The sequence below is a fragment of the Peromyscus californicus genome, unplaced genomic scaffold (genome assembly GCF_007827085.1).
Source record: "Peromyscus californicus insignis strain IS unplaced genomic scaffold, ASM782708v3 Scaffold_7__1_contigs__length_154581171, whole genome shotgun sequence".
Lineage (NCBI taxonomy): Eukaryota > Metazoa > Chordata > Mammalia > Rodentia > Cricetidae > Peromyscus > Peromyscus californicus.
The window spans coordinates 51,221,652-51,240,038 of NW_026294595.1; the positions used below are offsets into that span (position 1 = coordinate 51,221,652).

The 18,387-nt window shown below is 39.7% G+C and overlaps 1 protein-coding gene across 8 annotated transcripts in view; it reads right to left on the minus strand.

The window, feature by feature from the left end:
- Atf2 (activating transcription factor 2) overlaps positions 1 to 12,154 on the minus strand; it is a 93,204-nt gene extending 81,050 nt beyond the window's left edge. For 4 of the 8 annotated variants that reach the window (XM_052723585.1, XM_052723581.1, XM_052723583.1 and 1 more), the window contains exon 1: positions 12,012 to 12,152. The gene's annotated coding sequence lies outside the window, so the exon portion shown is untranslated. Of the gene's footprint in view, positions 1 to 11,468; positions 11,704 to 12,011 lie in introns of those variants that run through there. The other 4 variants (XM_052723588.1, XM_052723587.1, XM_052723584.1 and 1 more) reach the window with 3 other exon arrangements.
- Positions 12,155 to 18,387: the final 6,233 nt, after the last annotated feature.

The window sequence follows — 18,387 nt, forward strand, 5'->3', positions numbered from 1 at the left end:
ACCACCTGCAGACTGGCCTTGCATATTGCTCTGGGTGCTGACAATGAAACAATGCTCACATATTTCAGGCAGAGAGAGGCTCCTGCAAACTATGTTGTTTTTTTCAGAGAATGTTCATTTTTACAAGCGTGGCTTTAGGTTTGCCTATCTGCACACAGATGTTTATATTCTTATTTCAGCAGTTGTTCACAAAGATCTGGAACTAGCATCTTGAAACACAGCAAGGCAATTATCATTCCTTCAATCAAAAGGCAACAAGGTTAAACTAACCAGCCAGACCTGTCCTACCAGCTTGACTTACCCATAATCATCTAGACTTTGGTAAACATTAAAAGTAACACTTGTTGAACCTCCGAAGGCACAGATGTAAGGACTCTCTCCTTCACCAATATCACCCTACCCACTTTCTGTACATTTGGACAAAATTAACCTACGGGCAAGAGGCAGTGTCTCCACACAAAGGTACCAGGACTGCGAACAGTAAACACTCTAATAGAGAGCCAAACCCTAACAACACAGAGCCCAGGGGATAGGCATCCGTGTTAAAGAGGAACCAATCTTTTCTTGGTCACAAACTCAAGAGTCTAATATGTCCAAGAGAAATCCTGGGTGGTACATAGTAAGACTGTATGTAAGCAGGCGTGGGGCAAATCTACAAAGTCACAACCTTAAGTGTTGTTTATCAATGATGTCACATGAAAGCCTCCCAAATGATACTTGGTTTCTAAGCCTTCAACTTGTCTTTTTCCCCAAGTCCCTTTTTCATGCTTTCAAAAACAGAAATGTCCCTGTACTCCTCACTTATCCCAAATCTTATTTGGACACACTGCTCTGGCTTTGCAGTTTAAAATATGAATAATTTTAAATAAGACCATCACAAAGCATCCATTAATAAAGGTATATTTAATCCTCTTTTCCTATACTGTATTTCTGCTAAACTCAAAGCATGGTTTTATCAATTGTATCTTGGTTTCATCAATTGTATCTTGTCCTGTGTTCAATAATGTTCTGAATTCTCCACATGCTCTGTAGTGGATAATAAAAACAATTTTCATTTAATGACTACTTCTTTCACTTTTGAAATACTATCTGAAAATACACTGTCCTGAGAGAGAGTTCCACGAGAATGAAGAAAAGAAATAAATATGAAAATTGAAAAGTTAGGTTTATAGTTATTATAAAGTAGAAAATGATCAATAAAGTATTCTTAAACACTAAGATATACTGGATCCAAATAAAATTATGTTGAAGGGATAAAAAGGAAACAAGAATTTAGTGAAAAGGAGCAATGAAAATTTCAACTACTAAGCTTAGCTTGATTTTAAAACCAGTAATAGTATTAAGTATGTTATTAGATACTTTTAAGAGTGCTGACCATATTTAAAAAACACAGAAATCATATTTTTCAGTGATTTAAACTTACGATAAGAAAGTTTAAGGAGTCAATTTGTAATAGATAGAATGGTCCCTCAAAAATGTCCATGCTCAAAGGAGGTGGAGAGATGACTCAGCAGTTAAAAGCACTGGCTGCTCTTCAAGACCCCAGTTCAATTCCAGCACCCACATGGCAGCTCACAACTGTCTTTAACTCCAGGGGATTCAACACCCTCACACCGACATGCATGCAGACAAAACACACATAAAATTAAAAAAAAAAAAATAAAGCAGACTAGCTTTCACAATGAAAAATATATGTATTTTAAAAAATGTCTATGCTCTAATCCCTGGAACTCATGACTAGGTTATATTAAAAGGGAACTCTGCAGGTATACAGAGATTACGGATACCAAAACCAGAATACCCTGTATCCATCATGGTAAGCTCTAGAACAGAGACCTTTTTCCATCTGGAGTAAAAGATTTAGCCAGAAAAGGAAGTCAGATGGGTTAAAAATAGAGGACCTGATCTGCCACTGCCAGAGATGGCCACAAGGGAAGCATTTCAGCCTCCTCAAGCTAAGAGCAGCCCTGGGCAGGTGTGAAGCAAGGGCAGAGGGAGGGCTGTTCTACAACTGTACAGCCAACAACTTGAGTGAGTTTGCAAGTGGATTCTTCCCCAGAGACTCCAAACTGCACATAACAGTGTCAACACATTGGTTTTGGCTTTAGGGCCCCAAGCATACAATGCTATCTGGTCACTTGTAACAACATGAATAGAATTAGAGATTCTTACGTTTATGTTAAGTGAAATAAGCCAACAAAGACAAGCACTACATTTCTCTTATCCATGTATAAACAACAAAACACACATTTTATAAAACTAACACACTCCCTCCCTCCCTCCCTCTCTCTCTCTCTCTCTCTCTCTCTCTCACACACACACACACACAGAAAACAGAGAGTCACACACACACACACACACACACACACACACACACACACACACACACACACAGAGAAACCCTGTCTCGAAAACCAAAAAAAAAAAAAAAAAAGAATTAAGAAAATAATGTGTAAAATACAGACTAGAGCATGAACTCAAACAGTATTAAGTTTATGTAAGTTATACTGCATTTTACTTTGACTTTAAATGCATTTTCCTAATGCTTAATACTAAATCATACTTTATACCAATACTAAATACTTAATATTAAATACTAAATCATGCTTAATACTAAACCATACTTTATGTTTATGCCTAGAAACTGAACACTACACATTTAATGCCAAAATCTGAGAGTTAAAACTGATCTTTAGTCTGTGGATTTCATATCATCCTTGTGTATACTGACTATGGAATGCTTAGCTCATCAATGGAGGGAAATGAAACTCTTCAAAAGTGAGAAATGTATTCCCAACCTCAGCGAGGGAAGTAGTTTTTAATTTTTTCTCTACTCATAGCATACAACACGTTTTCCAGGCATATCATTATCAATAGCATACTGAAGCTTTGATCTCAATGATGATGAGATGCATAAAGCACACAATAAATGAATATGTCAATAGTAAAATCAGTTCAATATCACAAAAATATTCTTTAATTAAAAAAAAAAAGTAATACTGGACACAATGCCTTTAATCCCAACAATCAGGAGACAGAGAAAGGCAGACAGATCTCTAGGAAGGCAAAGCCAACCTGGTCTACATAGTGAATTCCAGGCTATGCAGAGCTACATATCTCAAAAGAAAAAAAAAAATCCAAAAACAAAATAGCTTATTCTTTTGGGCTTTGTTTGGTTTTGTTTTTCAAGACAGAGTTTCTCTGTGTAGCTCTGGCTATCCTGGAACTTGCTCTTTGGACCAGGCCTGCCTCTGCCTCCCAAGTGCTGAGATTAAAGGCTTGCACCACTACCACCTGGCAAATTAACTTACTTTTAAAGTTAAATTTTATTTTAAATTATTCCCAGACCACTGATGCCTAGGTTAAGTAGGCAAGCTGATGTTTCTCAGAACTCATAGACTAAAAGTGACAAATATACAAAGTAGTAGATTAAGTTTTACTAAAAACATGGTTTTAGATTTGGTAACAGAGTTAGTTATATGATATAATGTTTACAATATTACTTTTGCTCAAAACATATGAATAAAATATACTTGCTGCCTTCTCTTCACTAAAATTTTAGTTTTTTAACACAAAATGTTTAGGGGCCAGGAGTGGTGGCATACACCTTTTATCTCAGCACTTGGGAGGCAGAGGAAAGGCTCTCTCTAATGAGTTGTAGACCAGCTAAGGCTGCCTTTTGTTTTGAAGGTAAACTCTCATGACCTAGGCTGGTATATAGCCAAGAATAACCTTAAACTTTAGCTCTTCCTGCCTCTGCTTTCCCACTACTGAGATCACATACCTGTGCTACAATGTCTGGTTTATGCAGTGCCAGAGATTAAACCATGACAAGTGGATCCTGGGAGCTCACTAAACAATCGTTCTCGTCAAAGAGTGAACTTCAAGTTCAGAAAGAGACCTTGCATCAAAAAATAAGGTAGAGAAAAGGTTGAAGGAAGTATCCTGATATGTACCCATGCACACAAACATATACCACATACATGTAAACACACCAAAAAGAAAAGAAAATTAAAATTATTTGTGAGCTGGAGAAATGGCTGTCAGCATAGTACTTGACACACAAGCACGAGGACCTGGGTTTGATCCCTAGTTCCCACATACAAGCTAGGCCGAGGAGAGAGATTCGAATTTGTAACCATAGTGCTGGCATAGAGGAGTCAGGTCGATCTCTAGAATCCATTCGCCAGCTAGCCTTGCTGAATGCATGAGCTCCAGGTTTAATGAGACTCCACTTCAAAAACGAATGTGGATAACTAAGTGGGTAAAGGTATTCACTGTACAAGCATGACAACCTGAGTGTGAACCTTGGAACCCATGCAAAGATGGAGAGAGAGAGAACTGATTCCACAAAATTGTCCTCCAATCTCTACACCCATGTATGCCCACAAATACACATCATGCACATGCACAAGCACATACACATAACAACAACAACAACAACAAATAAAAACTTTAAAAAATAAGTTAGAGACTAATTCAGGCAAACACTCGAAATTATGCCAGGCCTCCACACATGTGAATGTACAACCATAGAGACACACACACACTCTCATGGATGTGCAGGTACACCACACACACAGTTTTAAAAATTACACTTAGTAGAGCCGGGCGGTGGTGGCGCACGCCTTTAATCCCAGCACTCGGGAGGCAGAGCCAGGCGGATCTCTGTGAGTTCGAGGCCAGCCTGGACTACCAAGTGAGTCCCAGGAAAGGCGCAAAGCTACACAGAGAAACCCTGTCTCGAAAAACAAAAAAAAAAAAAAAAAAAAAAAAAAAAAAAAATTACACTTAGTCAATCATCATCAGTAGTAAGAACTCACTAATAACTTTTCATTACAAAGAGGAAAAATACAGGTTACATATAATTCCTATTACAATAACAGTAAGTTTACTTCTTTCTCTTGTTTTCAAAGTATGTTGAAGTTTAAGAAAGTGAAAGGAAAATCCCCAGCCCAGTATCTGTATTTTACCATTAAAACACACCTGACAAATGGCACAAAGACACCAGCAACTTGCAACATGGTAACTGAGAATTGATGGTATAACTATGTTAGCTGAATTCTTGGTAAAAACTTCAAAAGAACAAATAATTAGAACTGTGTCTTTTGTTTGTTTGTTTGTTTGGTTTTGGGTTTTTTTTTGTTTTTTCAAGACAGAGCTTCTTTGTGTAGCTCTGGCTGTCCTGGAACTCACTAGGTAGACCAGGCTGGTCTAGAATTCAGAGAGCCATCTACCTCTGCTGCCTGAGTGCTGGGATTAAAGGCATGCCACCACCACCTGGCACACTGTGGTATTTTTAATTTCATCAGAAAATGATACAAAAGGTCTCACTAGAATGTGATGGTGGGATTAGTGAAAATTATAGCATCAATTTTTATAATCTCAAAATATGTATATGCTACACTACTACATGAAAAGGAAAGTCTGACTTAGGGCAAGGGTGCATAGGGAACAAAATGAAGCTCTCTGAAATAGGCTTATGGAAACTCTAAGGTAATAATTTCTACCATAAATTATAAATTCCTAGGAAAAATCCAAATTTGTTGCCAAAGCTACCAAAGAAATGCCTATTGTATTTTCTGCAAGTCATATCATAAGCATGCCTGAAAGGACCATAGGAGATGAGAATTTCTGAATGAACTTCAACAGTAATCACCTTACCATTCATTGAATACTCGAAAGTCCCTGACACAGAGTGCTGATACTCTTCAAATGCTTACAAGGATAAGGGTTGTTCTCCTTATAGAAAATAAATAATCTGCCTAAGCAAATCATGACTCACAAGTAGAGTCATGACAATTTGGGTCCTAATAACCACTCTAAAACTATATTCACTGTGCAGAAGAATATATGGAAGAAAATTAAGCAATTCCTTGGAATCATAATTCAGAAAGTAGCTCATAAATTAAAGCTAATCAATGTGAAAAGTGCACAAAATCTAAGCACTGATGTTATTAGGTTGTCATAAGTTTCAGTAAACTTTAAGAGAAACAAACGAGGAAGTGGCAGAAAATATGAAATAGATATGTGTAAATAGATACTTGTTCCAGTACATAAGGCATTGTTCAGTAACTATAAAATTATGGTCAACTATATGACTTTGAAACTACTAAACAACACAACTTATTTCCATTAATAACTCCCAATCAAGTGACCACATCATAATTATCAATTATGACCACAAAGTTAGCAAAATGATGGCAAAGCTAGTACATTCACACTAAAATGCCAGTGTGAGCCTGCTTAACTCTTTTCTGGGAAAAATCGAAAATCTCTGCAACTCCACAAATACTTATATCCTCTGATAAGTAATTCCATTGAGTTTATTATCTTATGGAACAACTCAAAGGAAGAAAAAGGTATCAAATACTGCAAAGTTTATACTATACGACAGAAAAATATGCTCATTAATTCAATGTTAAAATCAGGGAAGAAAAAAAAGCAGCAGAGCATAGCCACCTTCAGCAACACCCATGAAGGAGAGGCACACAGATTTCTCTGAGTCAGAATCCAGCCCAGTTTAAACAGCAAGTTCCAGAATAGTTAGTGCTACACAGTGAGACCCTGTCTTCAAAATTAAACAAATTTATTAAAAACTAGATGGACTTCCAGGTGGCGGTGGTGCATACCTTTAATCCCAGCACTCAAGAGGCAGAGGCAGGCAGATCTCTGAGTTCAAGGTAAGCCTGGTCTACAGAGCGATTACAGGACAGCCAGGGCTACACAGAGAAACCCTGTCCTGAGAAAACTTAAAAAAAAAAAATCGATAGATAGGTAGATAGACAGACAGATAGATAGATAAATTGGCTGGGCAAGGTGGATGATGCCTGTAATCCCAGGACTTGGGAGGCTGATGCAGGAGGACTGTCATGGGTCTGAGGTCATCATGAGTTCCAGGTCAGCCTGGACTACAGAGTGACATCCTATCTCAAATAAATCAAAAAAATAAAAAGCTTTTTTTTTCCATTCAGGCACTGAATATCAAGAAATTTACAAGTGGCTTAAGTGAAATGTTAACTGTACATAATCATCAAACATCAGAAAATCTATGTAATAGAAAACTACAGTGTTAGGAAAGATAAAACTAAATGGGTAAAGGTAGAAAACTGGGATGCAAAAGTTTAGAACCAATTACAAAAATGAAAACATTTTAGAGAACATATTTAAACATTGAAGGTGGCCCACATCTTAAATCCCAGCACTCAGGAAGCCGAGGCAGGCAGATCTGAGTTCAAGGCCAGCCTGGTCTACAAAGTGAGTTCCAGGACAACCAGGGCTACACAGAGAAACTGTCTCCAAAAAAAAAAAAAAAAAAAAAAAAAAAAAAAAAAAAAAAGAGGTAAATGGTACAGGTGAAGTTAACCATATACTACTAAAATAAGTCAAGTCTGTCCATTTGCCAAGTACAATTATTCTGTTTCTCTAAGAACCTTGTCAAGGATCTCACAGTAACAAGTCATTCACTACTATATTCCAGTTTTTTATTTCTTGGATATGAATGGGGGAACGGTTGAGAATTACTGGTTAAGATATGGACCTGCGTTGTATGATATTTTGTTTGTGTTCTGACAAATAAAGCTTGCCTGGAGATCAGAGGGCAGAGCTAGCCACTAGTTAACCATAGAGGCCAGGCAGTGGTGGCACACTCCTTTAATCCCAGTACTTGGAAGGAGGAAGCAGGAAGATCAGGAGTTTAAAGCCACCTTATGCTACATGAGATTGAACCAGTCTAAAAGAGAAACAGAGCCAGGCTGTGGTGGCTCACACCATTGATCCCAGCACTTGGGAGGTGGAGACAGAAATATAATGCAGGTGGAGACAGGATCTAGGCCCCTACTACCATTCAGACTAAGGATCACAGAGACAGGATCCTGCCCCATACGGTCTGAAATGTCATAGAGGAGGAAATCTCTGGTGGCTGGCTGCTCTGCTTCTCTGATCTTTCAGCTTTCACCCTCAATCTATGACTGTGTTTTTATTGTTAAGACTAATTAGGGTTGTGCTTCAGATCTCAGTAAGTCGCCTACACCCCCAAAATATAGTCACAACCCTTTTGCCCTATCCCCAAAAGGAGCAGGAGGAGGAAGAGAAGAAATAGAAATAATAATTATTTTAGGGGAGTGAGTTGGTTCAGCCAGCAAAGCACTTGCTGTATAAACCTGATAACCTGAGTTCAATACTTATAACTCATCTAATGTGGAAAGAAAGAACTGCCTTCATAAAGTTGTTCTGATCGCCACACCCAAGTCATGGCATGTATGCACCAATATAAACACATCATACATATACCCAATAATAAATAAAATGAAAATTTAAAACCCTTTACAATGATTACCAAAAAAGAACAAAGTAAGCATTGTAGATTCTATCTTAAATTGAAAATATACCAGTTTTAGGTTTGTCAATAAAAGTCAATGAGAAGACATATACATCACACAAATATTTATAATTTGTGTATTTCAGTTATGTAATACAAAACACAAATTTACAATTACCATGGTCTTAAAGTCTCATGACATTCCTCCATTTTCTATGAAATGATACCTTATTTTACCTTTGAGAAACAGAACAAAGGAAGTGTTTTTCTAGGATTTTTCCCCCACAGACAGAAATAGCAAGGATGATCACTACTGCTTCAACATCAGAGTTCCATATAGGGCTAATGAGACAGTTCAGTGGGTAAAGTACTTGCCATCAAGCCTGATGATAAGGGCTCCATCCTCAGAACCCAGGAGGTGGAAAGAGAACACTTACTCCTCAAAGTTGTCCTTTGACCTCCATACATATGTCATCACCCACACCGATAGGAAGGCAGACAGGCAGACAGACACACACACTACATAAATGTAAAAATAAAAACAAACTACATACAGGGGTTGGGGATGTCCAGCTCAATAGCAAAGAGCTTTCCTAGCAAGGGTAGAAAAGCAAGCCAAGGGCTGAGAGCTGGCTCGGCAGTTGGGAGGACCTGCTGTTCTTGTAGAGGACCTGGGACAGGTTCCCAGCACCCACATGATGGCTCACAACAACCTGTAACTCTAGTTTCAGGGATGCAGGATTTCAGATGTCCTCTAAGGGCACTGCACACAAATGGTGCACATACATATATGCAAGCAAAACACAGAATAAAAATAAGTAAAACTTTAAAAAAATACACAGAACATATAGCATCTCAGGCAAATTTTTAGTATAAAGAAATAGTTGTGAATATAAGATAAACACAAAAATGTTAAACTATTGACTACATAACAATGGTAGGTGGTTTTTCTAGGCTACAAGGTAATACAAGGAGTAGTACAAGTACTATCTGTACTCATTTTCACAGGGGTCAGGTGAATTATCCAATTACTTTCACTGAATTCTAATCAAGTAGAGTTCCAGTAAAAAAATTGTTTTAAATATGAAAGACTTAACTACCTTCCTAAGGACAATTCAACAAGAGTAACAAAAGAAAGTAATACCAGTTCCCAGACACACATATCATATAGGAAGAAAGAGTCCAAAGGCAAAAATGAGTGCAAACAGCATGTATGGTAGAGCTGTTTACCAGATTTAGCCAGATAATTGATTAGGAGAGTACAGATAAATAATAAGAACTCAAGTCTTCAAGATATTTTAAAAGTGGAAAAAAACCCACCAAAAACCTAGATGTCTTGATTTAATGTTAGTCATGAGATATTTAATGGATGATCTAATTTCAAAACAATACAGCTTTAAAATTTTAAATACCCATCAAAGCACCCCTCCAATTATTTGTTAAAGAGCTGACATGATAACCAGTTCTACCACTACCTTAGTTTAACAGTGCTTTTCCAAATAAAAAAATAAATGTAGGAATTTCTAGGTAACACATTTGATAATATAGTGCTCCAACTACAAAATAAAGAGCCTAGTAATGTTAAAGGGATTTCCAGGTAGCCTACAGGAAGTTTTTAGTACCTTATATCAAAAATAAAAGACAAGGTCCCTGAAAGTGCCTCTCTAGAAATTATAGATACCAAAGAACTGCCGGGTGTGGCGGCTCATAAATTTAATCCCAGCATTTAGGAGGCAGAGGCAGGAAGACTTCAGAGTTCTGGTCGACAAAGTGAGTTCCAGGACAGCCAAGGGCTAACGGTACCCCCTTCTTCTCCCCGACAAAAATACCAAAGAACTAAGTTCTAAATGAGCACAATATTACATTTTAAACAGTTTTTCAAAACTTAATGGTAAGTTAAAAGTGAGACTGAAAAACAGCTTAGGAGAGCAGCATACACACTGTGAATTTGAAAGATTTTTAAAAATTATTTTTAAGATATAGAAGCTTAATTATAACTCAACTGAAGATCTACAAACTTGCCGGGCTGTGGAGGCGCACACCTTTAATCCCAGCATTCCAGAGGCAGGCAGGTGGATCTCTGTTGAGTTACAGGCCAGCCTGGTCTACAGAGGGAGTTCCAGGACAACCAAGGCTACACAGAGAAACCCTGTCTTGAAAAGTAAAGTGTGTGTTGGGGAGGTCGGGGGAAATCCATGAATTCGTTTTCTTTACTTATACAGGATACATTTCTACCATACTCTACGAAATATTCCTATACGTTTGGGAAAAGTTTATTGCAGGGGATTCTTCAAGTAGGTTTAGCAAATTTAAATACAAGATTCCTACTGTGTCTCTATTTCAGGAAATTATCTGGACTTACTTGTTTTAAAACAGGCTTTTATAAAGTCTTACTTTCCAATTTTGGTGCAATAGACCAAGGCCATTTGGCTCCGAAGGAGTATTCCTGAAATGGTTGTTACTGACAATGGCAATTCCAGGGGCTAAGAATTTCTTCAAATAGGAAAAAGAGGGCTCAGAGAACAACAGTCAGTGTTTGGTCTGATTTCAAATACAGCATTACATGCATGAGGTGTGAATATCTCCATAATGTATAATCCCTAAGAAACTGTGACTTCAACAAGGTATCTAGGTATCAGTCAACAGGCCTAAGGGTCTATTATGAGTAATCCCTTTTACTCCATTATATTGACTCGACCTCCTCAGTTTTAAGACTCCCCACTAAGAAGAGACAATTGTATATTACCTAGACGCATAAAAACAGTCCCCAGCTCCTCCTAGGTCTGGCTCAATGAACCAGCACTACGTAGAAACACAAATAGAGACAGGCACAGGCAGGCAGACAGACAGACACACATACACAAAACCCCCAAAACACACTATTCTCTCTCCCTTGTCCCTAGGGTATTGATAAAAGGAACAGATTATTTCCCTACAGAAGCTCTGCACAACACCCATCGAGGTAAATATATATATATTTATAAATATATTTATATATTTATATATATATTTATAGGGGGAAATAGCAGAATCAATGCACCCACACCTCAGCCCCGCCCCACCTGGAAAAAGTGGGGGGTGGCGGGAGTGTGAGGGTGGCAGAAAGGACAGAAAAGGCCGAGACCTCGAGCTTCCAGGTTCTCCATACCATTGGCTCCATCACGTTCCACCGAAGCCAGGGACCCCCGCTAGATTTTTTTTAGCCACGCTTTCCCATCCTTCTCCACCGCACCATCCCAAACGCCGCGGTCCTCGATTGCCTGAGTCCTGGGTGGGGAGCCCAGCGTGGGCCCTCTTGCGGCCTGATCAAGGACTTGAGGCGGGGGTCTCCCCGTCAGCTGGGCGGATCCGAAGAGCGCCCCGGGGACCTCTCAAGTGACCACACAAGAGGATGGTAAATCGGAGGGAGGGGTCTGAGAGGAGCCGTTATTCCTTTTCGCTCAGGCTTGGGAAAGCGCGCGAGGGAGGGGCCGACGCTGCAGCCGCGTTACCTAACGGTCCGGTCGGTCCGCCAGGCCAGAGGCGGCGGCGCGGCCACAGCGGTCCTGAGGGCTGGGGTCCACAGCAGGGGCGCCAGGGGGGTGGGAGGCGGGGGGTGGGGACTAGAGGCAGAGACGTCGCCATGTTAGCGCCTTCTTCCTCTGCATCCCTAACAGCCTGCAAGGCTGCGGCCCTTTTCACCACTACTCACCTTTCCAGGTCTCTAATTCATGGTCCTTTCAACCACCCGGGAGCCCGGAGCCCAGCCGTGTTTACAAACTAGCCCCGGAGGAAAGGGCTGAATCGCACTTTAAAGGCCACGGGCTCCCACAGGCTTCCGTCCTCTCTCGCGAGATCCGACTGACAAGCCTTTGCCCCGCCCCGCTCCCGGCATCCCCGCCGCTTTCTTCTCGCGCCCCGCCCCTTCACGCACACGCCCCTTCCTGCTTTCTATCAAGGGGGCAGGTCAGGTGACGCCGTCGTGCTTAAGAAAAAGGGCGGGTCTTCGGGAGGGCGGGGACGAGGAGGCGGGAACCAAAGCACACTCGGACGCTATTGATTGGACAAAGAGCACGAAAGGCGGGAAGAGGTTCCAAGGGGCGTGACCAAAGCCCAAGGACCGTTGTTTCGGTAACCAGGGAACTGCGGAACGCTGTGATTGGCAGCCAGCGGGAGGCGGGCACGGGATCTGGGGCGCGCGCGCAGGTGCCGGTGGAGGGAGCGGGGAGGGCGTGGGCGGTGAGAGAGAAGAAAGGTGAGGTCTAGGGAGAGGCTAAAGGAGCCCAGCCCAGAGCGCTGGACGTCTCCGACGTGTCCGTTTCCGGCCTCGCTAGGGATGTGGGAACACGAAGGGAGATTGGCTCCTGGACCACCCTCCGGTTACCCGGAAGCCGGAGCTGGGGAACTGCGCTTAAGGTTTGGGAGAGTCAAGGTTTGACAGTCATTGCCCCGACCCCCATGTGCGGACAGAAGTAAAATAAGTCAGCCCGGCGTAGAAAAGAGAAGCCATTTCTCAGATAGGTCTTTGTTCAGATTTTACTAAGCTAGAACTGGAGCTGATTCTTGACCCCCACCCCGCATCAAGTACATTGTATATTACATATGAATATGTTCAAAGGAATAATCAAAAGGAAATACTACCATGTCACCATATTTTAAAACAATGCAGCGATCTTTTTCCTGGAGAAATGCCCTTGGAAATTATGGTGTATTCTCTTTTATTACATTTTCTTTACTTGGTTACAGGTAAAAAATATTAATTTCAGTAGGATCGCTTCGATATTTTGAAGCTTATAAAATTGATACTAACGTTTTAAAGAGGACTGAAAGACACCAGTGAGAGCAGAGCATAGAAGTGGTACTCTTCCCACAATATTTTCCTTTTGCTTTGTAAATTGTAGTGCCAAAGAAATGCCTGTTAATGTTTGGAAGTAGCTTCTAAAAAACGGGGGGTGAAAACCTGGAGAGATGGTGCGGTGGTTTAGGAGCTCTTGCTGCTCTTGCAGAAGACCCAGGTTCAGTTTCCCAGCATCCGCAGGGCTACTCACAAACACTAGGATCTGACAACCTCTTCTGGCCTAGGTGAACATGCGGTGCACACGAGTCCATGCAAGCAAACACTCATACACATAAAGTAGTAAGTCCTTCAAACTGAAGGCACGAAGAAAGATTATTTGAATAGTTTAACGAGGACGAAAGAGACAGACCTTTACATCTCTAGAGCTTGTTCAGGTACACACCTAAAAACAAAATAAGGTGCAAAAATACTTATTCCTAATGTTGCTTTATTATTCTCTGTACAAACTGAAGATTTGGATGCTAGTTTTAGAGATGTTGGTTGTCCAGCAAATATGCATAAATTGAAAAATGTGATTAAGAGTCCTCAGAAGTTTTGCATTAATTATTTTGAAAACAAGCTTTTTTGGTGTCACGCTTTCCCATTTATTAAATGCTTATTTTAATCTAGATTTATGAATACAATTTAAGTATTTACATAAAATACACTCAGTTTCTCCACACCAAATCGAACTAAGATTGTAAGTTTATCAGAATAGTGTTTGAATAGTTAATGAACCTGCAGTCGAATAATGATGCCCAGCATGAAAGTGAAATTGTAATGTCACTGAACCTTTTAATAGGTTCCTGGCCTGTATACATGTATGTGAGCCAACTCAATCTTCCTTTAAGACTATTTTAATTACTCAAGAAACCTGAAAGAAATCAAATTATTAACAGCGTTGGTTCTTAAGTTGAACCGAAAGTACCATCCTGAAATGTTAGTAACACTGCAGTAATGTCAGTATATTTTAACACTAATTGTATCAGCGAAATCTCACTTGCTCAGATTACTGGTTGAAATGATGGTAGATAAAAATGTAGGACTGCCAGATCATAAATTGCTAGCTAGATCTAGGAAACTTTCACTAAAATGGTGCTTTCCTCAATCTGATAAAATATCTAATGTGGGGGGGGGACCTTAAAATGTTAAAGCATTTCAAAAGAACTTAAGTCAATTAGAATTGAGTTTTTAAATTGCTTTTCCACCATGTATATTAAAAAATTTAAATTCTTGTCTCCAGATTGATACATCTCAAGTGTCATTAGTTTTGGTACTAAATTCTCTGCTTTCAAGTAGTTAATTATCTATACACTGTACTAGAGGAGCATGTTATTTTAAAGAAAATCTTTTCAGATTCTTTTATATGAGCAAGGAATGTGGTTTTTGTTTTGTTTTGAAATTTCAATGTTAGCTTTTTTTTTTTTTAAGACAGGGTTTCTCTGTGTAGCCTTGGCTGTCCTGAAACTTGCTCTGTAGACCAGGCTGGCTTCAGAGTCACAGAGATCCACCTGCCTCTGTCTCCTGAGTGCTGGGATTAAAGACATGTGCCACCACTGCCCAGTTTTAGCTAATATTTTAAAGATGCCTAAGGTGAGAAAAAAACAAAGCAAATCTAAGTAAAAGACAAATCCAGTGCAAACGATGTAGTTCTTACTTAGGTATATTGGCTAATAATAAACAAAAAAGCTCCCTTTACCTCGTGTTCTATTAGCAACCCTTTTACTCTAGCCTTTCTACAAATGGAACAAGCTAACTGAGCGTAATTACTATTTTCAGTTCTGATCCCATCTATCTGCAACTCCCACGATCTCCAGACTAATAAGATGTTGTGTTTCCCCATTTTCCCATTTGGATTCTCATTCCTGAGTATTCCCAACTACCACACAGTTCTCTGCAATCTTTGGCTCACAAATGCAGAAAATTTCCTTTGGGCCCCTTATTTGCATGTTTTTATTGTTGCATAAATGTCTCTGCCTCATTTATCTCTAAGGAGAGTGAGTCTCCTTTAAGAACTTGGCACAAAGGCTGGAGAGATGGTTCTATGGTTAAGAGCCATTGCTGCTCTATCAGGAAGACCATGAACACAAGCTCCCAGCTTGTCAGGTGACTCACAAAGAACTGTAGTTAGTAACTTCAGCTTCAGGAGATTTGACACTCCTTTCTGGTCTTTGAGAGATCCTGCACACACACACAAGGACAGACAGGTAAATAAAAAATAAAAAATTAAGAATTTGATGTGGAATGCTATCAGTCTGAACACCTGCATTTCACTTTATTTCATGTGTTTTTTACATTTTTCTTATTTGGGGTCTTGATATGTAGGCATTATCTGTTTGAAATGTCTTTGTATCCTTTTACGTAGATGCCTTAGGAGCATGTTCTCTAATGAAAACTCCAGATATCAATTTATACTTGTCCCTAAGTACATAACCAACAATGATGTTTTTAAGAAAAAAGGCATGGCTGCTGAACAAAACAAGAATCCCTTAGGTACAAAAAGAGATTGTCTGGAAAAAAAACTCACTTCTATCATGAAAGTGCTCACATACTAAATGCTACAAGAATTGTCTTTAATGCTCAGAAACTTTCCAAATGTCAGGGGATGTGGTATTTCGGCCTTGTGATAGGGCTATTTTAATCCATTAGTCTGTTATTGCTTATTAAAGGTCTGTTAAAAGATGTGTGTACGTACATACATGGGGGGTATTTAACTGATGAAACACCTTTTGTGTATCTAGCAATGCAAAACACAATACTCCAGGGTCTCTTGTGTCTGTCTTTCACGACTAGCTTCAAGCCCATGGAAAAAGTTTCCATATTTTCATGGTATCAACATACATCCTCATGGAGTGGATTAGCGTGGACTTTGCCAGTGGAGTCACGTGTAAAAGGTGTAGAGAAAGTGGAGCATGACTGCTAGGCCAATGTCCAGTGACACAAAGACAGCATGCCTCAGATATTCCAGTCTCTTCCATATCATGGCAGGTTCTCTTTCCCATCCTCTGGCAGCCCAGGGGGTTCCTGCACATTGCTGAAATGTTGTTTTTTATCACCTATTGGCACCTGCCTTCACCATGGCAGTTTCTATTCAGAACATTTTAAGAACACAGTTGTCCAAGTGAAACCAAATCCTTGGTTTCTTAAAAGAATGGTAACTAGTGCTGTGTGACAACGTGGGGGAAATTAAAAGGTTATGCTTCATCTTCAAATTGTACCAGTTGGCTTATGAGATGAGCTCAGGAGAAAATGGATTTTCCCGGCTTCGGATTTTCCAGGCTTCATTTCCCTCCCTGATAACCAGTGTTTCCTCTTATCTCCAATCTGACTTGCTAGATGGAGGGATTGCCATCATATTGTAGTTATCAATAAAAGCATATGGAACTATTTCCAGCATAGTTTCTCTCTAAAATTTGGCCCTGTTTCCTGGCAAGAATGTTTATTTTGTTCTCCTGAATGACATAATGTATCTCCTCTGAGATACTTAGTAACTTAGATCTTTTGTCTCTGGGAAGTTTAAATACTGAAGAATAATGAGTTGTCCGACAACTAAGAGACCCAGCCAACTTTGTGTAGCTGTTAGAGGAAACAATTCCATTAGTTATCCTTCATGTTTGGTTCCCCAACAAGTCTGTCTGTTAATCTAAGGCCCATGAAATACCAAAGCCATGGATTTCTTATGCCAGAAACTGAGGGAGGTGTCTCTGTCCATACTAAGCCATCTAGATCCTTTGACTAATACACTGTTCGGCCCAGGGGCCTTCTTACCCTGGATGCAACCTGTTAGATCAACTGTCAACCAAATGCTCTAGGTCTTTACTTGTAATGCATCAGTACTTGTCAAGCACGAACATTCCAGACACTGCTCCTGGCTGAAACTTCCTTAATAAGACTCTGGTGGGGAGATATGCTAAATAAGTTCTGTTGTTTTGTTTTGTGTTTTTGAGACAAGGTCAAAAAACAGTACTGGCTGTTCTGGAACTCACTACATATACTAGGCTAGCTGCAAACTTAGAGATCTTCCTGCCTCTGCCTCCCAAGTGCTGGGATTAAAGGCATGCACCACCAGGCTCATTTTAAGTAAGATTCTTTTTCACAATAACTTAAATAAATGGAGTTATGGAGTTACTATCCTCTCTGGTGCAAATAGAGGAGAGATGTGAAAACATGCAATGTTACAAATGCTATTTTTATACAATTTCAGAAAGCTTGAAAGTAGCAGATCTTTAGGTATCTCTTGAGAGATGGGAAAATCTGCCAATTCTCTGCTAAATACAAGACTTGAGGGAATAATATTGAGTTGTCCAGAAGCCAAGAGACCCAGCCAACCTTGTGTAGCTGTTGGAGGAAGCAATTCTTGCGACTTAAATGTAAGGAATGGAATCACCATGACTGGAAAGTGCTGACTAAATGTTACCATTGAAAATCAGCTGTTGCCAAGGACCCATAGGTTCCCTTGGGAGTCTCTGCCAACATCAGTAGAATGCTACCTCATGCTAACAGGAAGAATAACCAAGAGCCTTTAGTTTATGGGTCCCTCTTGATCTTAGGCCAGTTCTTCTCTTCAATATTGAAACTCTCTGGAGAGAAAAAAAAATCTAAGTTACTAAGTATCCCAGAGAAGATACATCATTTATGACATTTGGTTGGAAAAAAATTATATAAATTCCTGCCAGGCAGCAGGACCAAATTTTAGGGAGTATAAATAGATTGATAGTTGAAAGACTGTGACATGAAAAGATAGAGTTACAAAATTTACAAAAGTGAGTTGTCCAGCCTGTAAGAGACCCAGCCAGCCTTATGGAGCTCTCCCTACAGAGTTCTGAGTGAAGTGTTTATAAAGTTGAAAGTGAAATAGTAGAATCTGTTTCTCACTGACATTAAATCAGTGGTTCTCTGGGTTTCTGGTTTGGGGTCTTTGAACATCTAATAATACACAACATAAATAACAGTTCTGAAAAACCCTATATTTTCCAGAAACAAAAATGGAATTAATTTTTTTTTCTTTCTCCTTCCCTGCCCCCCACTTCTCTGTCTTGATTGTTTGAAATGGTTTCACTATATATTCAAGGCTGGCCTAGAACTCTGTAGTAGACCAAACTGGCCTGGAACTCATAGAGTTCTGCCTGCCCATGGGTCACCACACCTGGCCCACTTTCATGTTTGAAAGTTATTATGTCAAAATTATATGCCAAAATTATTATGCTTAATAAGAGTCAGTGGAATTCTTATATTTGCTTTTATGATGTCA